This window comes from Zonotrichia albicollis, unplaced genomic scaffold, assembly GCF_047830755.1.
Source record: "Zonotrichia albicollis isolate bZonAlb1 unplaced genomic scaffold, bZonAlb1.hap1 Scaffold_125, whole genome shotgun sequence".
NCBI classification, from domain to species: domain Eukaryota; kingdom Metazoa; phylum Chordata; class Aves; order Passeriformes; family Passerellidae; genus Zonotrichia; species Zonotrichia albicollis.
In genome coordinates, this window is record NW_027428350.1 from 694,301 (window position 1) to 715,364 (window position 21,064).

Below are 21,064 nucleotides of genomic sequence, written 5' to 3' on the forward strand. Positions count from 1 at the left end.
CGGGAGCGGCCGCGCCGCGCGTGTCCTCCGCGGGCCCCGGGAGGAGCCGGGGCCGGGGCCGGGGCTGGGGTCGGGTCCGGGGCCGGGCTCGGACCAGGCGGAGCCGAAGGGCGGCGATGCCGCCCCCGCACCAGGCACTGATGCCCGCCCGGCAGCGCCACCGCCAGTACGGCCAGAGCCGGGCGGAGGACAGACCGCGGCGGGACGGCCGGGGCCGGGCACGGGGCAGCCCCGCCCGGGGCCGGGGGCATGGCCTGGCCCGGCAGGGGAGAGGGAGGCGGGGAGAGGAGAGGGACTCCGGGCAAGGGACGCCGAGATAAGGGTGCCCGACAGCGGGAAAGGAAGAGAAAAAAAAAGAAAAAGAGAAAGAGGAAGAAAGAGAGAAAGAGTATTCAAAACTATCTGTTTGCTGATGCCGCCGCTGCCGCTGCTGCTGCTGCAACTGAAGCACCGTTCGTCCCCGTGTCCGTTCCCCGCTCGCCCCACGAGCCCCACGTTCGAGCCCCGCGCGCCCCGGGGACAGCCCCTCCGTCTGCCCAAACACGGGAACTTTGCAGCCTTGAGCCCAGATGCAGAGCCCTGACTCCTGCACAGCGATCCCCTCGCTTGCTGCGGTGCATTGTCCCTGCTGAGGGTCAAACACTGTCGGGCCACCTTCCCTTGGGGTAGGATTCCTACCTGAGCCCAGCACTGCATTTACATATCCAGGGTTGCTTTCCAGTAAAAACAGGGGAAGGAAAACTGTGTGTGGCTCATGGGATTTTAGAGTGTCTAAAAATCACTAAGTCACTGATCTTAGAGGTGAGGTGCATCTGGAATTACTGGGTTGCAACACGGAAAAGGGAAGCACAGAAATAAATAAAGGAAAACATCTTGGATTGTTTCTTTCATTTTCATTTCACTTCTGGAAAGCTGTTTCAGTTTTCCAGAAGTCTTCTCCTGTCTGCTCTTCCCAAGAACCTCTCATTGAGAACAAGGTCAAGCTTCTGTCACAAGATTTTCCATCCGGAAATTATGCCACTGGTGCAATTTTCATTGTGACTGTGCTGGTTTAGGGCAAATTTTGTGAGGAAATCTCCAAAAGGGGTCCATCTAGAAAGCAAGTTGAAGCGGCCGCTCCCCCTACTAGTTCAGGAAAAGACTCGAGAAAACTGAAAAAAACCCCAGTTTATTCAACAAGTAAAGTATTCGCAAGCATGGAAAAAGAATAATATTAAATAAAACCTCTGACAGTGCTGAAGAGATGGCAAATTCAGGAAGTCCTTTTTGTGGGTTGTAGTTGGCTCACTCGATCTCTTCTAAGTCCCTCTGGTGCTGGAATGCAGCGTCCCCGAGCTCGGGGGGCCACAGGTGTGAGCTGCCGGTGTTTGTCTGGGTTTTCAGTCCAGAGCAGGTTTAAACAGTTCCAAGAAAAAGGAAAGTCACAGTCCAAAGAACTTCTCTGCCTAAGCTAGCTAAAACCAAATTGCTAGACCTGGGCTGTGAAGGCACCGGGAAATTTCCAAATCTGGGCACTGGCAGTCCCAGCGAACACCAGAACTGGATGGTGCTGGAGTTAGAACCTGGAAATTTCCAAAATTTTAGATTTCTGTGCCACTGGACTTGGGCTTTGCGGGCACCAGGAAATTTCCAAATCTGGGTACTGGGGCAGCAAACACAAGATGTGGGAGGTGCCAGACCCAGTAGCAGGAAGTGTCCAGGTTTTGGATTTCTGTGCCAGCAAATTGCTGCACTTGGGCTGTGCCAGAATAGGGAAATTTTTGGATCAAGGCACTGGCAGTGCCAGCAAACCCCACATTTCAGGAAGGATTGGATCTGGACCCTTCCCTTCCCTTCCCTTCCCTTCCCTTCCCTTCCCTTCCCTTCCCTTCCCTTCCCTTCCCTTCCCTTCCCTTCCCTTCCCTTCCCTTCCCTTCCCTTCCCTTCCCTTCCCTTCCCTTCCCTTCCCTTCCCTCCCTCAACAAGGTGCCAGAGGGGCTGGAGAGCAGCCAGGCAGAAAGGGACCTGCAGGGACTGATGGACAGCAGGCTGGGCATGAGGCAGCAGTGTGCCCAGGTGGCCAAGAAGGCCAATGGCTCCTGGCCTGGATCAGGAATGGTGTGGCCAGCAGGAGCAGGGCAGGGATTGTTCCCCTGTGCTCAGCATTGCTTGGGCAGCACCTCAAGTGCTGTGTCCAGTTCTGGGGCCCCCATATTTAGGAAGGACATGGAGGGGCTGGAGCGTGTCCAGAGAAGGACAACAAGGCTGGGGAGGGATCTGGAGCACAAGTCCTGTGAGGAGCGGCTGAGGGACCTGGGGTTGTTTATCCTGGAGAAGAGGAGGCCCAGGGGAGACAAGGCGGTGTCAGGGCACAATGGTGGACTTGATGATCTCCAAGGTCTTTCCCAACCTTGCTGATTCTGGTATTCTCTGAAACCACCCTTGGAGCAGTTGCAGGATGAGCCCTGGGCCTCCTGTTCAGCAGCTCCAGCAGCCCAGGTCCCTCAGCTTCTCCTGCCAGCCCCAAAGCTCATCCTGTCAGTCCTGCAGAGCCTCTGCAGCTCCTCCTCACTGCCCAGAACAGGGAGCCCCAGAGGCAGACACAGCAGCCCAGATGTGCCCCCCTGGCCTGGGGTGCCTCTGGCAAGGGAGCAGCACCAGGCACTGCAGGAGCCTGCAGACAATTCCTGCAGCACTTGTAGGATGATCCTGCTGCCCAAGGGATGTTCTCGTGGTGCCAAGTCAGGAACTGCAATGGGGAGTGGGGCCAGAGAGGAAAGGGCAAACAGGGATGGGCTGTGTGCAGGGGAGGGAACAGGGGTGGGAACAGGGGTGGGCAATGGGAAGACATTTGTATCAGGAAGAGTAAAGAAAGCAAAGGTGAAGCCAAGGAAATGCTCAGGGCAGTTTGGGGGTGGCTGCCAGGCAGCCCTGGCTGTGACCAACAGCGTCTGCAGTAGGACAGGAAACTCCCAGCTGAGGGGAACAAACTTTCTGGCTGACTGCAGAGGCCAGGACAAAGCTGAGTGCTTTCCCTGGTGTCCCCCAGCCCTTGCTGGCCCCAGGGGCTGATGGCATTTGTGCTCCCTCAGGTTCATGTCCCCACACCAACAGCATGGGGGGTGCTCCCCCTGCTGTGTGCAATGCAAACAGGGGCTGCTGAGCCAGTGCTGCCGTGTCTGTGCCTGCAAAGATGGGGCACCTGTGTGAGCTGGGGGAGAGGCCAGGGCTGCAGAGGGGGGATGTTGTTGGCAGCTCCATGAGGACGCTCTGGGACGCTGCCCTGGGCTGTGCAGCACACTGGGGATGGATCAGCCCCTGCTCTGCTGCTCCTTCCCGTCTGCCCCAGGGCCCTTGCAGAGCACCAGCCATGCTGTTTGCCCCCAGCCTGCCCACGGCCAGCCTGGGGCTGCTCACGGGGCTTTTCTGTTCTGAGCATTGGCCTGGGTGTGTTCTTGAGAGAGTCTGGGCAAGGAGCCTGGAGCCCCCAGGGCCTGGGCTGAGGCGTCAGCGCTGCCCCAGCAGTGCCCATGGCCTGTCCCTGCTGCAGCCCCAGCACTGCCACCCCCAGGGCTGTGCCCGGCCTCGAGAGCACTCAGGCCCTACAGCAACACCAGGGCCATCAGGGCAGCCAAGGGAATCTAGATAGCCCTGGCAGCTTTTGTCTGGGAGGTACCATTGGAAAACTGTATAAGGAATTTTGGAGGTGGATTCTCAATTTTGGCCATGGATGGCTGGACTTGAAAGTGTTTTTTCAATGGGAAGATAAGAATGGGCCCCCAGTGTTTTGAAGGCACATGAGGGGTGGCCCCCAAGATGCCAGGGCCAGCCAGAGCAGTCTGTCCTGGCAAGTTTCATATGGGAATAATCCTTGGATATAATCAGATTTGGAGGAGGAATCCCAATTTCAGCCTTGAACCCCTGGAGGAGAAGGACAGTTCTTTCCCACAGGAAGGAATGCACAGAACTCCAGGGTTTCAGGGGATGATAAGAAGCAACTCTCAACATGCCAAGGCCAGCTGGACCAGTCAAGCAGCCCCCAGGAGGCCCAGCCACCCAGACCTGTTCCATGTTCTTGAATCCTTGGGGCCCTGCAGCATCAAAATTGCCCCTTGGTTCCATGAGGCCCTGTAGGATCACCACAGATCTTTGTTTCCATGAGGCCCAGTGATATAACAATGGTCTCCTTGGCTTCACAGTGGCACAATGGCCCCTTGCTTCCATGAGGTCACAGAGTCTCCAAATGGCCCCTTGGTTCTATTGGGTTCCATGGGATCACAGTGGCCCCTTGGTTCCAGCAGGCCTGGATGTGTTACACTGGCTCCTTGTTTCCATGGGGACCCACAGTGTCCCTATGGCCCCCTGCTCCCACAAGGCCCTGGGATGTCACAATGGTCTCATCACTTCCACGAGGCCCTGCTGTTCCACAATGGCCCTTGAAGTGTCACAATAGTCCCAGTGGGTTCCCCCGCTGGTTCACAATGGCCTCCTTTGTTCTGTAGTGTAACAATGGTATCCTTGGTTCCACCGTCAGAATGGCCCCGTGGTCTCATGGAACCCCACAGCCCCTTATGGAGCTCCACAGCCCCTTATGGAGCTCCACAGCCCTTTATGGAGCCCCACAGTGTCATTTTGATCCCCTTGAGTCCATAAGGCCCTGCCATGCTACAAGGACCACTTGGTTATACAAGGCCCTGCAGTGTCACAATGGCCCCTTGGTACCAGTGGTCCTGAAGTGTCCTAATGGTATCCATGGTTCCATGAGGCCCCACAATGTCACAATGGACTTTTGGTTCCATGAGCTTTCCTACTGCCAACAACAGTCTCCTTGGTTCCACAGTGTCACAATGGACCCTTTGCTCCATGAGGTTCAGTAGTGCAGCATGGACGCCTTGATTCCATGAGGTTGTGTAGTGTCACAATGATCTCCTTGGTTCTGGGGCCCTGCTGTGGCTGCTGTGTAACAATGGACCTGTGGTACCATGAGGTTCCATAGTGTCACCATGGTCCCTTTGGTTCCACAAGGCCTTGCTGTGCCGCAATGGCCCCTTGGTTCCATGAGGTTCTGTACTGTCAACAATGATCTCCTTGGTTCCACAGTGTCACAATGGATCTTTGGTTCCATGAGGAGCCTGGCCTCCCACAGCCCCTCACAGCTCCCCATGGCCCCTCACAGCCCCTCATGGCTCACTCACAGTTCCCCATGGCCCCTCACCGACTCTTACAGTCCCTCTCAGCTCCTTGCAGCCCCTCATGGCCCTTCACAGCCCCTCATGGCTCCCTCATAGTTCCCCATGGCCCCTCATGGCCCCTCACAGCCTCCCACAGCTCATGGCTCCCTCACAATTCCCCAAGACCCCTCACAGCCCCTCACTGTGGATGCTTTGGAAGAGAGAGAGAGAAACAACAAGTGTTTCTCACAGCGGCATGTGAGAATTTTTAGGGTATTGTAGGGATGTGAGAACTTGTTAAGTATAAACAATCTGCAGGTGGTGTTCTTCTACTTCGTCTTTCTGTTCTTCTCAAGGACAGTGTAATGTGTTTTTTTTAACCAGCCAATCAAATAGAATAAATCATCTCACTCTATAAAAACCGCAAGGTTCTCTTGAATAAAACCTTTCACTCTCTCTACAAACTGCCTCCCGCCTGTTCCTGTGTCATTCTCGACTCAAGAGTGATACCTCACAGCCCCTCATGGCCCCTCACAGTTCCTCACAGCCCCTCACGGCCCCTCACAGCCCCTCACAGTTCCCCATAGCCCCTCATGGCCCCTCACAGCCCCTCACGGCCCCTCACAACCCCTCACAGCCCCAGACGCTGGGCGTCTCCAAGAGGAGGAGGGGTCGGGCCCTGATTGCTCTCCTTTAATTTCAGTCCCTTCATTACAGTGACAAGTAAAGAAAGGCTGAAATGGAGCCTTGGCCCAGCATTTCCCTCGGGGTTAACTGCAGGCTGAAGCTCTGTGCTGTCGCTGGCCCCAGCGCCACCATCCCTGCAGCCGCCAGACCTTTGCTGTCCCCCCGTGTCCGTTCCCTGTTCCCGAGTCCCGCCCGGCTCTGGCAGCAGCAGCAGCCGCAGCGCAGGGGGCGCCGGCCCGGCCCAGCCCAGCCGGGGCTCCCGGCCAGGAGCAGCAGCAGCGCCGGCCCCTTCCCGCCTGCTCCTGCCTCGGCTCCCAAGGGCTTCTTCCAGCTCAGTTCTGGAGCAGAGCAACCAGCACCCACACACAGCCCTGACTGCTCAGGGCCCGCCTGTGCTGCCCTGAGCCAGCCCTCAGAGGAAGAAAGGATTGAATTCCAGCGCTGTTTCCAGCTCTGTTTGACTCACCCTGAGGTGACAGCAGGAGGCTGCTGGTGCCTTTGCCTTGGGAATTGCAGATCATGGCTGCTCCTGGCCCTCTTCTGCTTGCAACCTGAATTTTAATCATAAAAATGCAAATGCCTCTTTCAGTTGGTGCTACCCACGGTGCTTTCATGACAGTGAAGTCAGTACTTTTGTCACAGGCATAAAGATCAGCAGATACTGGAATGCTCACAGGCCCCTGAACACTAAGATGAGGGGAATTAAAGCTTCAGAGGCCACATTTGCAGCGCTCAAACAGAGCCCTGTTGCTGGCACTGTTGAAATAGAATAAACTGAGAGAGGCTGTCACAGAATTCGCCTCCGCAGTGTGGAGTTAAATTAAAAAAACAACCAGGAGAAGCAGAAACCAAAACTTCTCGACTCACTTCATTGCCCCTTCCCAGCAGCAGGAAACGCAGATCCCCAGAGGTGTTTTGCACTGCTGCTGCCCCCAGTTGGAGCCCAGGCTCTGCCCAGTCCCAGCGTTAACCTGAGCCCAGCCCAGGGAGCTCAGCGCACGCGGGGCCAGGCCCAGAGCCCCGGGCACGGCCGCCCATTGCGGGGCAGCGGCGCAGACGGAATGTCCTGCAGCCCAAACCTCCTGCTCCTGCCACACAGCGCCAGCCTTCTCCCCCTCCTCCTCCTCTCCCAGCACGGCACAAATTCCAGCTCGGAGGAGGCTGCCCCAGACAGCGCTCTGGCTCCTGTTCCAGTTGAATGTCCCTGCAGAGGAACAGGGCATCTTTCAGCCACTTCCACAAGCTCAGGCTTTGCACTTCATGGGGAATCTGGGATGCAAATGGCCAGAAAGAAAGCCAAAGGCCAAGGGAATGGATTATAGATTACTGAAAAAAAGTCACCCGTCTTCCAGGCAAGGTTTACCAAGGCATTTCCTGCATTTCTTCTTTTCAGATTCTTTCAGTTGGCTGCTCTGGGAAGTCCAGCTTGTACTGGTGCTTATCATGAACTGATTGTGCTCTTGGTTTACGCACCAAGACACCAAATGTGGAATCATCTATATGGAACTGTTACAAATGATCAATCGAAAGCCAAATTATAAAAAATCTGAAAAGATTTCTTTATCATTTTCTGCTACTAAAATATGGTCTTCAAAACCTCCACAGCCAAAAAGACAGCGTCGAGCCCGGGGTCGGTGCTGGGTGAACCTGGATCCCAGCTCTATTGCATCAGACCCTCCACCATTCACGAGAGCCACTTCTTGCAGGCATGCTTTATACAGTTTATTATGCCTGAGCAAAGAAGTCCCAGTTTCTTTTGTAACTCTGCATATTCATAGTTGGTTCTTTCACTGGGCAGAGCTGGACAATCGCCATTTCCTTGTTGATAGCCAGCACTGATCAGATTTAGGGAAGGCACGCATTCACAAGTATCTTTCTGGTGACTTTGGCTATCTTGATCGATGTTATCAACAGGGCAATGATCACTCTTAGGATGTCTCAGGATAATGGTGATCATCGCACTGGATGTGTCTATTCTTGAGCTAAAGTGCCGATCGTTATCTGGCCACCTTCAGGAATTTCGGAATTTGAATAGACGCCTGACTCTCAGGCTGCTTGCGGTCAGAGACTTGTTTGGATTTTGGAATCTTTATGAAATACATGCTTTTATAGCATGAATTATTTCCCAACATATATTACAACATCACTACAATCTCACAGAAGAAGGCAGTCATACAGATCAGTGTATAGTCAAATTGCCCCCTAATTCTCATGAAGTCCATCTACTCTGCACACCCTTACTTTGTATTTTTGTTTCGCAGTCATCACAGAACTGAGAGCTGCAAGAAAAAGAGAAAGAAATATGAACAGGTATCCCTTCGGTAAGGGAAATACTGGACTGTCAGGAACTAAAAATAGTTGATAGCATCTGTATCAGGCAATTTTTTTTACCTTCTACCAGTGTCCATTTCAGGCATCCTGTTAGCTTGACCTAGGATTTTGCCGCTAAATGCAATTTGAGAGACCTACAAGAAAAAAAAAAAACTTATCAGACTTTTTCCCCCCCGAGTGACAGGTGCAAATTACAAAATGAAAGGGCCTACAGAAATTTAAAATTTTCTAATTTTAGAAAAATATAGTATTAGCATCAGATTCCAAGGGCATAGAGATATAGGAGCAGCAAGGAAATGCTCCCAGAAATGTTTTCTAGCCTGAAGAGACAAGCTAGCCACAGGAAGAGGAGAGAGCCACTTCTTTTAAAATGTGTGAATTACTGAATGCAAGAGCCATTGGCCCTTTCAGCTTCTGTTTTTAACAAAAAGTAAGTTATTAACTTGTGTTTATGAAGACTTTAGTTGGACTTCAATGTTTTGAGACAGCTTCTGAGCAAAATACAAAGAAACTACATTACATATTAGTAAATGCAGCATCTAGAATAACAACTAAATAGTCCTATCTCATAGTTAAATGTTCAGTTCTTCATAAATTGTGATTAAGACCATGAAATGCAGTCCCTAATCCAGTTAAATCCAACCTACACCTCAGATTTGCTTGTGTAACTAATATTTTCCACTCCTCTCCCTATCCCTTCTCTCACCACAGTCCTCAAGCCCTCAGCCAGGCACCAGCCAGCTTCTCACCTCAACTGCTGTTAGCAATCACCAAGTACCTGTTGGTAATTACCTGAGCACCTGCCCCACCCACAGGTCCCTGGCTGCTGGGAGAACAGGTCTGAAGTACAGACCCGAACACCACCACCCCCCCCACACAAAAAAAAAATAAAAATTAAAACTTTTCTAAATAATTTGAGACTAGTAAAAGATCAGGACATGGAGGGACTTGTTTATCCCCTTTAGGCCAATCAAGAAAAGGTTTATAGCTTTCTGTGGAAAGGGAAGACTGGGGGGTTTTCTTGAAGCAGAAGCATGTTTTATCAGCCCAGTTTCCTTCCTCATTTGTTCCTGCTGCCCAGAAGGCCATTCACTAGGCATATATATGAATATCTCTGTCTGAAAACACATCTACAGGAGTGCATGACTTACACTGGTGCGATTTAAAACATAGTTTTTATTGTACAAAAATGCAAAAATCTGTTCTAGGAGAGGCACATCTTGTGGAGCTGTAAGGACCCTGACAGCACATCTGCTACCAAAGCAACAATTCCTGCTCTGCAGTGGCTTAAGTGGGCTCAGATGGAAGTGTTTCTTCATCAATGCATAAACCACAACAAAGTAGTGGTGACCAGCCTTTTTTCCAAGTCTGACTGAAGGTTTGGGAAGCAGGTCTGCCGGCAGAGGGCACACAGAAGCATGACACGTTTGCCTACTCTGCACCTACAATTTCTACACCATCATATCACTACTCGGTCACTGAGCAAGCTGACAGTGTATGACAGGTTATCCATCCTGCATAGAAAGTCACAGAGAGAAGAAGAGAGGAAGAAAACATGGAAGATGACAATGCAAAAGAAGTTGAAGAAATGTGGCAAGGATTGAGCATTAAGGGACAGAAATAAGATGAGACCATACCCTTGAACTGTAAAGTCCTGTCAGGAAACTGCAAGTACTTGCATATATGAGTTCACCACCTGGACTTGCATGCTTCTCCACATTACCATTATTTCAAGAATTTTGCTTGGACAAGCTGCCAGGTCGCCAGTACCAGTCCTAGCTCCCTTCCAGCAGTCTGCATCTGAGCAGGGAGTTGAAAATAGATCAGGGATTACCTTTTACACTGTAAGCATTCAAGACAGCCAAAGAACTTTGAGGAAAAAGGCCATACTGAATGCCCAGGAAAAAGAGATCTTTAGAAATTGGAAGAAGGAAGTATTGATTGAGGGTCACAGTTATGTTGAGGTTTAGCCTTTCAAAGGTTTGTTGCTTTTCTACTGAAAACTGCAGGTGAGAAAGCCTAGGCAGAAAAGGGAAGGAGAAGCTATGTGAACAAACCCATAGCTGTACACAAGGACAGAAGCAGATTTCTTCTTCCCCAGGCTGAAGAGAGTGGTTTTATTATTTGAAAAACAAAAGCCAAACTACCCCAAGTCAAATATATATTCTTCCACTACATTTAAATATTACAACAATAAAAATGCACTATAAAACTACTGCAGTAAATTAGTCAGTTAGGAACAATAAACAGGGCACGTGTTAATAGTATCCATATCTATCTTTGGAAAGATGAGCAATTACAATCTGCAACCCAGCTCATGCTCAGTATTTACTACAATCTCAAATAACAATAAAGTCAAACACAACAGATGACCGAAGTTCCTACCTTCTGCTTTCCAAACAGAGTTTTAAAAGACAGTTTATTGCAAAATCAGTCTCAAGTATGTTCAAGGCCTTGGGAGCTCTCTAAGTTTAATTAACATCACATATATAGAATCCATTTTAATATTTGTGTAAAGCCAATATTATAATATTATAATTTGTATATAACCATCTATTTGTAATATTGGTGAAAGAAGGCACACTTTTCTAAATATCTACTGGCTTTGGTAACTGCTAAAGGTAATGTAGATTGGGCTGTACTACTGTTTACTCATCTTTCTGTTGCACAGAAATCTTGGATACTTTAGTGCGTATATCTGTAATTCTGACATTTTCTAAAATTAAAGTGAGAGGAGAAATGGGCTAAATTCAGGTACCTAAAGTTATGTATCAACATTTGCAGACGTAAATCAAATACACAAGGAAAACTTTTCTATGGGAAGAATGCCAGAGCAAATTAAAATATGTATTGATAAGAATAATCAACACAGTAGAAATGCAGAGCATCTGTACCATAGGAGAGAGTGTATAAAATCACACTCTGCATCAAGAGAACATAATTGGTATTTCTTCACAGCCTTCTCCCTTTGCATGCCCCTCTGCAAAGTGCAAGGGGCCTCAAGGACTGAAGGAAACACAGGGAGTCAAATGGAGACACTTGCACCTGTCTCACTGGGGGCTCCTGGGGAAGCAGTTTCCTTGGGAATCCAGCCCCTCTCTTCCAAGGGCACTTCCCCAGATGTGTACATTTCATGGGGAAAACCAATACACCCTTAAGTGCATGGTGCAGAGGTTCAGGGACATCACAACATAACCAATATGATCCAGTGAAGCTAAATTTATTATTCCTACAAAGACTCTATTTATAATAAATCTCTACTGTCCACGTGTCTCTAGCTAATACATGATTGGTTAATCCTAGCTGTTCACACGTCTAAAATAGAATGCTGATTGGATCACCTAATTTTTCACGCATCTTGCTGGGGTTGTCTGGCCTACCCATGGCTCACTTTCCCAAGCTTGCTGACAAACTTGCTGAGTCCTGATGATTCTTCTTCTTGTATCTTTTTCAAGGATATACCAAGCTCATTTCTGAATATGTCCATAATTAATTCTTTGTGAAGGTGTCCATTGTCCATTATTACAAGCAGGCTGGATTGTGCATCAGCTGAATATGGCCATTGTCTAGCAAAAACTCCTCCATTCTGTCTCTGAGCCAGCATTTGAGCCGGTTAAACAAAATCCTCCCTCTCACGCTGTAAAGAATGTGGAATTAGAGTTGGAATGTGACCCTGAAATAGAAGCAGCTCAGAAACTACAGTAGAAAAAAGTTATTCCAGAAGCTACTGTAGAAAGGACTTTTCTCTCCAAAGGTGTAGAAGCTTTTTCTGTAATATCTAATGCTGCAAGTAGAGTTTGAGAACCTTTCAATTGGAAGATTTTAGAAAAATTGAGAGCTGCAATTTAACAATTTAGTTGAAAATCCCAACTTTCACAGTCACTTCTGCAGTATATTTTTCCATCTAACACATTATTTCCAGCTGATATGCATACCCTAAAAAGACTTATAAGGCCACCCCATCAGCAGGAGATGTTTCATAAAAGCTGGGAGGAAAAGTGTGCTCAAGAAGCAGCAAGATCTAAAGTGCAGGGTGATCCTCGGTATGGTTTAACAGCACAACAGTTACTTGGCAAGGGGCCCTCAGATACTGCCACTGCCCAGGCTAGGAGCATTGATCAAGTCTTACAGATGAGCCAACAACTAGCATATAATGCTATCCTTGCACTTCCAGATAAGTTACACACTATGTCTTTTAGACAAATTTACCAAAGAAGAATGAAGACTTTGATAAATTTATAGACAAATTGCATGAAGCTATCTATAATCATTCTGATTTAAATTCAGACACAAAGATACAATTGTATGGACTTTGGGATCATTACTGCATTCCAAATAGCAGTCACAAGAGCCTTCCATCTCTTCCAAAAATTGCCTGCTGAAACTCTTCTGCTCCCTTCCAAATCAGTTCACTACTCCAGCATAACCCTTGAAGCACAGACAGATGACTCTTCAACTAATTATAGTAGAAAAGAAGGGTATTTATTGCAGCGCTGGTCACATGTGAACTAGTTTCCAAAGATATGTGCAAGGAGTTGCAGACTCCTGCTCTCTATTTCTACAGGAAAGGTTTTACAATAGGTTTCTAAATACCCATAATACATAATTATTACCTGCCTGCTTTGCATTTTTATCAGCTGAATGTCTATTACAGCTGTGCAATTGTACTCCCTTAACTGGGTCGGTGGGATTTTGAAATGAGGGAGTGGTTTTATGGGAGGAAGAAAGCAGTCTTCCTCATGTGAACTCTTCTCCCATGGCCAGCTGGCAAGACCTTTGGGACCTGCTGCTCATGGTCCAAGCCTCTCCTGACTGTTCAATTATTCTTAAGGCAAGGTATTTCTATGGTTTCCGCTTCTTCACAATTGCTTCCTCTATCCCTGTCACTCCTAGTTTTATGTTCCTAATATATTTGGTACTCTAACTAAGGTACGTGATTTCTGCTAGCTGTATTACTAACTTAGCTTCTTACCTCATTTGAAAATCTTCACTAAAACATGCAATCTTCTACTATCCCAATTCTATTCCTAGCTGGCCCCTCAACTCATCTGTAGTTTTCAATTATCCTAATTGCATTTTCAGCTAACCCCTTGGCTCACCTCAGGCACATCCCTGACTGCCTCTCTCCCAGCAGCTCAGAGCTGCATTGCACAGTACTTGCTGTGCGTCAGAGAGGACAAAGCAGGCTGGCCTGGTGGGCCTGAATATTTCTGCCAAACATTCTGTGTAATGGGTAAAACTTTAAGTTTGTTCATCAAAAGCGAACAAAGTTATTCCAGTAAGAGGGTTGCACCACCTCTAGTTTGTTTAAGTAAATTTCCAGACTTAAAAGGATAAGGAAGGTGAAACCAAAAGACAATAGGTTTCACAAACATTTGCTTATCTGCTTAGTAAACTGTTAATATGGGTGGGGGGTTTGCTATGATTGATAGCACAGTATCAGTTTATCCGCTCAGTAAACCTAAGATTCCAGGAACTCAGCAGATTGAGCCTAAAATTCCAGGAACCAGACAAAGGAAAATACCAGTCTTCATGTTCAGACCTCCGGGGGGTGGACTATGACCACCTAGAAATAAAAGAAGAATACGCAGAGTACTACACATCAACCCGAAAACAGGACTGTATAAGAACTCCACGAAATATCAGAAGAGTGCGGCAGTGTTAGAGCGGAGACTCTCCTGTCGCCCAGCACGCCCGGTGCGCTGACTTTGCCTATTATCGCTTGTTCTGTCAATTAATAAATTTCATTTTATTTGGACTTATTAGTCAGTGATTCATTCCCCACCACAACTAACCTGTAAAATTCTGAATCTCACACCTTTGCTCTGGCTCAGTGCAGAACCGCAGGGTTGCAGGCGCTTCCTCCCAGAGCTGCGTGAGGCGCTGGCTCCTGCAGATGGGCCCTGCCAAGCTGTCCCTGCCTCACGCTGGCCTCGCTTCCCTGGCATAAGTGCCGGGCCTGAAGGAGCTGCCCTGTGCTCCAGCCTGCCGAGCAGCCCGGCTCCCTGCCCCGGTGCCCAGAGTGCTGCACACACTGCTGGCCTTTGCCAGGAGTTGCAGGGCAGCCGGCAGAAGAGGAGGAATCCTCAGCCAGCCCAGCGGCCCACGGCTGCCCTTGGCCTTTCCCTGCTCCTGGCACACTCCAGACAGCCAATGCCTCCAGGCCGGACTGTGCCCAGCACGGCTGCGCTTCCCCTCGGCAGCAGCCAGCAGCCACCTGGGCTCTGAGAGCGGAGGATTCGCCCGCTCCCAGGAAGAGGCACCCAGGGCCCGGCTGCTGCCTCTTGCAGCTCCAAGGGCCTCCTTCCAGCCTGCCTCTGCCGGGGCTCAGGCTGCTCCGGCCTCTGCCGGGGCTCTGCTGGGGCTCGAGCCTGGGCAAGGCCGGGCCCGCTCTCACCTCACAGGCGCTGACAGCTCTGCACCACAGGAGACCTTCCCGAGCACCCTCTCTGATCTTTCTGCTTTCTCACTTGAGCAAGGCTCTCCTCCAGCCAAAGAGATTATTGCATTTAGGGATACAAATCCAAGTGGCAGGAACCCCAATGCTCTCCAGTCACAGCTGAAGGCCTGCGTCTGCACAAGATGTTTGGGCTGCCTCATTCTTCCTTTGGTTTTGCCTTCAAATGCCATTGCCCTTACTGCCTCAACTAGAAATAATACTGCAGCTGTGCCATAACTAGCCAGTGGGTCATATTCCAAAGGCAGTGTGGTCTGGAGAGGATGAATGAAGAGGAGCCCTCCTCACTTACGAAACCATACAAAAGAAGCCATATGTGTGATTTAGCACCAATAAAAAACAATTGGTAATTCAGAAGGAAATGTTGAATTTTCTGAAGGGGTCAGAAGGAGGAGAATCTTCCAAATGAGTTGATGTTTCAGAAACTTTATTAATTACAACTCTAATCTATAATTCTATGCTACAAATCTCTTCAGCAACCCTACTCTACAATCCTACTCTAAATTGGTAACAGAGATAACATCTTGACATGATTGCTATGTTCTCGTCTCCTAGGGTAAGGTTTAGGGTTAGGCTAAGGCTTAGGTTTAGGTTTAGGTTTAGGCTTAGTCTTAGGGTTGGGGTTAGGGTAAGGGTTAAGGATAGGGTAAGGGTTAGAGATAGGGACAGGGTTAGGGTTTGAGTTTGGGTTAGCATTTAAGGTTAGGGTTAGGGTTTAGGTTTAGGGTTAGGGTTATTAGTCTTCTTCACTGAGTTGATGAGTTGTGCCAGGATGAATGGTGGCTTGGCTGAAGTTACAAATGGATGCTGTCCACCGGAAAAAAAAAATACAACAAAGAACAGTGAACCATTACTTTCCAAGCTCATTGCTTCAGGGACTCAGTCAGGATACATCAAGTTGCTGGAAAGACCCAGAAAGAGGAGCAATGGGACCATCTGCTCCCCAGTCATCCCCAGTGTGCAAGACCTTGCCATCACAGGCAAACCTGGCCCAGAATCCCACTCATCTTTTATTGTGATTTCTTCATCATGCTGGGATTTTTGCCCTGCCAATGCTCTAGAAATGGTGCTTTCTGTCCCTGGGTTTTCTTCCTTCCAGGAAACTCCAATGACTCACACAGGCCCCTGCCTTTGAAAGACAGGCACTGTGCTATTCCCACAGAGACAGAAAGCAGTGTCTGCCTTTCCATGCCCTGCCCCTCGTGTGCTGGATGGCATCTTCCTTCCCAGCAGGGCCAGCCCAGTGGCACTGGGACCTGCAGTTCCCTCTCTGCCACACAACCTGGCAGAAACCCTGGCACAGTTCCCATCTGCTTGAGCGTGCCAGGCAGCAGATGGGGCTGGGACAAGTCCCTCCCAGCTGTCCCTGTTTGTGTGGCAGAAAGCTCTAAGGGTGGGCTGGGGGGCACAAACCAGGGCCCCTCAGAGGCTCACAGTGAGCCCCCCACAGCCCCTCCTGCCCACAGCCAAATCTCTGACCCCTAGGCTGGGACTGGTTCCTTGGGTTCCTCCACCACCACTTCATGTCTCTGTACCCCGCATTGCTCTACTTCAATACTTTTGCCATTAGATAAAACTGAACACTCCACCAAATCACAAAAGAGGGCAACAGAAACAGTCAGAGGACAGAGCACCTCTCCTGTCAGGAAATGCAGAGGGAGGTGGAGTTATTCAGTTTTGTGAAGAACAGGCCCCAGGGAGACTTTGTTGCCACTGTCCAAGACTTCAGAGTGGCTTTGAAGAAAGTGGGGGACATCTTTTTTAACAGGGTCAGTTACAATAGGATGTGGACAAATATTTTTAAACACAAAGGGCATCTAATCAGAGTAGGTCTAAGGAAGAATTGTTTACTCGGAGCATGGTGCTACCCTGGCACAGCTTGCCTCAAGAGCTTGTAGGAGCCCCATCCCTGCAACCATTCCGGCTTCGGTGGCAAAGGGCTTCGAGCAACCTGATCTCTTTTAAGATGTCCCTGTTCATTGCAGGACGCTTGCACCAGAGGACATTTACAGGGCCCTGCCAGCCCAACCCAGTCTAGGATTCCTCACCATTTTCATTTGAAGAGCACCAAGAGTGGAGGTGAGGAGGAAGGGGGCTCATCTGCTGCCTTGGACTTGAGTGGAGGAGGAGCCCATCCCTCAGAGCCTGCAGCCCCTTCACATTTTACCTGCAGGAGCTCCTTGGCAGACCAGCGCTGCTCCTCGTCTGTCTGCAGGCAGCAGCTCAGGAAGTCACACAGCAAAGCCAAGAGGAGCTTGGGCTGCCGCAGCTGTGGAGTCCCTACTGTGGCTATCAGGTGTGTAGCCTGGAGAAAAAGGAGACACCAGGCTCCACCTCCTGCTTTCACATCTCTAAAGCTCTCCCAGATCCCTGTGTTTAACCTCTGTTCTTCAGTGGCAGTTTCTGCCCTGGCACAGACCCAGAGATGACTTTCCTTTAGCAACCAAAAACCCAAACCCCGATGCAGCCACAGCTTTTCCACCATCCCGCAGATCTTGCCTTGGCAGCTGATTTCATTGACTGACCTAGTTAGTAGGAACTATGTCAGCAAAAGGACATTTGCTTCTCTGAGGATTCATACCAGCTTGAGAGGCTTTTTGGAAGAGGGACTTTGCTATACTAACTAATTTCAAGGGTTAGTACATGAAAGGCATCTCTGCAGTGCTTACTGGTCCTTTAAGCGCACGTGCCCTACAACAAAACTCATCAAGCTTTTTGTGCTGTTCTTGAAAACAATGGGAATTGGAAGAAAAGAAAGGAGATCCATCAGTTAATACCCAGGTAGGGAAACAAACATTTACCATCTCCTCTTCAACACAGACACATTAAGATGCCTGCACAAATGTATTGGGATGGAAATGCCTGCTTGGGCACACAGGAGCCACCTGCAGCTCTGTCTCTCAGCAGTCTGAAAATTTCAGCTTCCTATTTTTGCAGCAAAAGAAAAATTGTCTAGGTCAGAAGAAGGAGAGGTTCCATCTCTATGGCCCCCCTCCAGTCATTTGGCTACTCAAGTCAATGCATGAATGGTAGGCCCATCCCAGAAAGCGCCAGGAAACAAACAGGAGGTTTTGGCAGTCTCTTCAAATCACCAGACTCTGGCTTGGTGACATGGAGAATGTGCCTTGGGCTAGGAGAGAAACAGGGTCACTGAGTGTTTCAGCAGCACTGCACAAGAAGCAGAAGAGAGACTGTGGCCTTTACACCCTCACGCCCAGGTTTCTGGCATGTTTCCCAGTGAGAAGAAAGTGCACACGGGGTAAGGTTCCTCTCTAAAGACCACGGGTTTAGAAACTTTGTTGGGTTTGGGTTTCCTTCCTTCATTTCTGGAAAGATAACAACAGTTTTAAGATGCTTTTTTCCTGTTATTAAGGCTATCTACACAGACAAAAGAACTGGAACCACTAACCCAAAGGAAAGTGTTGCCTGAGAATGGAGTTTTATTGGAATATGTATCCCAATATAACCAGTTAGATGGTGCCTAGGCCAGTTCTGACCCTCGCTGCTGGGCCAAAGGCAGCACTGTGGTGTTTTACCCCAGAGATACCTTGGCTGGCGGCAGAGTGCAGCAGGGCACAAGACAGGACTCCGTTCTCCTCAGGAGAGAGAGCTTCTGGCGATAGTGGAGAGAAAGGGAGTGGATTCTGCTAGAAGGTTGCCAGATGTTTATTCCATTGGTACAGAGATGTCTGCACTGGGCCACTGCTGCTAACAGAATGGAGGCCGCATGGTCTCATTAACATTTTAAGCTCAGGACAGGGGAAGGGGAGGGGACAGGTGAGCCACCAACCAGGTGAAGGGGCAGGGTCTCAAGGGACTAGGGACACCTATCACACGACGCCTTGCTGGTATGTTAGCCTGATTGACAGGGCACACTCAGCGAGGGGCGAGGGGGAAGGGAGAAGGTAAAACAGGATATTGCAACACACCACAACATCTCCCCCTAGTTTTGTTTAAAAAGAAGAGGACTGTGTTTATGGTGCAGAATGATTCTACTGAGGCTTCTAGGTCATCCACTGGAGCACTGAGGGCTTCCAAATGGTAGACCTCAGGAGGGGGAGATGAGCTTGAGATTAACTTGAGAACCATGCGTCTGATTACTCCAAAAACAATGCTAAAAACTACAATAACTACATCTAAAATAAACAGCACTAAAATTACAGTTTTCAGAATAGATCCCAACCAGCCCGAGAGTCCCCAGCCATTGAAAAGTCCATTCATCCCGTTGTCAGTTTCTCTGTTGATGTCTGAGAGCCTTTGTCAAGGCAGTCCATATGTGGTTTGGGCTGCGGTAGGAGATCGCAGGTGGGATGATCACGAGTAGGACGAGAAGCAGGCTCGGTCTCATGGCATCTCGAGGCTTCACACGAACAGTGGGATCTAAACTGGTACAAGGAACTTGAGACAGACATATATTACAAACTATTCCAGATAGGAGGCTTAAATGGAATTTCCTCCAGAGAACGCGTGCGGCGTTTTCTTCTCCAGGCAGCGTGAGTAACCTGGGGCGCTTCTGCAGATTTCTCTGAGACTTTGGGAACATAGGGCTTTACCCATTTGGAAGGAACCCACCTTAAACCAGAGGGGGTGGACACACAGGCGTATCCACGTCCCCAAGTAACCAATTTGTAAGGTCCCACTATTTTCCAAGTCTCAGGGTCCTTTACTAAAACTGGAGGTTTTTCTTTCATCAACCTGTGACTGTTCCCCCCAAAGTGGCATAGGATGGGTGGGTTCAGGCTGTCAAAAGAACAATTCAGAAAATTGATTGTGAATAGTGCCCTGGATAACCGGATGTGGGGAGGTTCTACCTTCAGAACCTGTTGTTGCTGGTCCAGGACCTTTTTAATATCACGGTGAGTTTTTTCTACAATGGCTTGACCTGTAGGGGAGTAGGGGATGCCAGTTTTGTGCTCTACTCCCCATTGCTGCAGGAAGCTCCCGAATTTCTTGGATTTATAAGCAGGCCCATTATCAGTTTTCAGCTCCTTGGGGATGCCCATGAAAGAAAAAGCCTGTAAGAGGTGCTTAATAGCATCAATAGATGATTCTCTTGTGTGGGCAGAAGCATAGACCGCTCCAGAAAAGGTATCTACACTAACATGAACATATTTCTGCCGTCCAAAAGCCTGTATGTGTGTTACATCTGTTTGCCACAGTTCACAACTGTTCAGTCCCCTTGGGTTTGCTCCCGTACTCACTGTAGGGAGTGCATGTTGTTGGCAATTTGGGCACATGGCCACAATCGCTTTGGCCTGTTCTCGAGTGATGTTGAACTGGCGAACCAGGCCAGGTGCATTTTGGTGGAAAAGCTGGTGGCTGATTTTTGCCTGTTCAAAAACATTTGGGAGAGTGGCCATCACTGCAGGTGCAGCAAGAGCATCTGCCCTTCTGTTGCTTTCAGCGATAAACCCTGGCAAGTCAGTGTGTGACCTGACATGCATCACATAAAAGGGTTGCTCTCGGTGAGTGACTAACTTTACCAGTTTGGAAAGCAATTCAAAAAGTGCGATGTTAGATACATCTTGCAGTATTGCTTAATCTGCTCTGGATACTACTCCTGCCACGTATGCAGAGTCTGTAATCAGATTAAATGGTTCTGAGAACCTTTCAAAAGCCCTAACAACCGCAGCCAATTCAGCAACCTGAGGTGAACCTTCCACCTCAGCAATGTCCGTCTCCCACTGCTGGGTTTGAAGATCCTTCCAAGTTATAACGGACTTGTGGGACCTCCCGGACGCATCTGTAAAGACAGTTAGAGCCCTTTTTAAAGGTCTCCTACTTAGAGCAGTTCTTAATTTTAAAGTAAATTGAACATCTTGTTCAAACAATTTGCAAGCGGGCCGTGCTACCGAAAATTGTCCTGAGTAGGAATCCAGAGCAAACTGCAACACTTCATTTTCTTGAAACAATTGTTCCAGTATTTTCATAGTATTTTGACCTGATTTTAACTCAACTGGAATGTGAATGCACTTAAAATCACATCTTGCTAACTCCCTGATCCGGGTCCTTGCTTTCCGGATCAGTTCTGCTACCAGTTCCTGAGGCTTTGTCAGTCTCTTGGACCTTTTGTGACTGAGGAAAACTCATTCTATGATCAAGAGAGAGTCCCTCTGGTCCCGGTCCTTTTTTGGTGTGTCCTTTGCCTTAGGTGTTTGTTTTTCCTCCCACTGGAAAATAATTCCATGGAGGTGTGGCAACTTACCTAGGATGATGAATTTGAATGGCAGATCAGGCCGGCATCGGTGGGCCTGTCTTGTGGACATTGCAATCTGAACCTTTTCTAGAGCTTTCCGTGCCTCTGGGGTAATAGACCTAGGAGCACCTGGGTCCTCTCCCCCTTTCAATAAATTGAAAAGAGGGGCAAGGTCTTCATTAGTCAGACCAAGCCACGGTCTTACCCAATTCAAAGACCCACACAACTTGTGGACATCTGCAA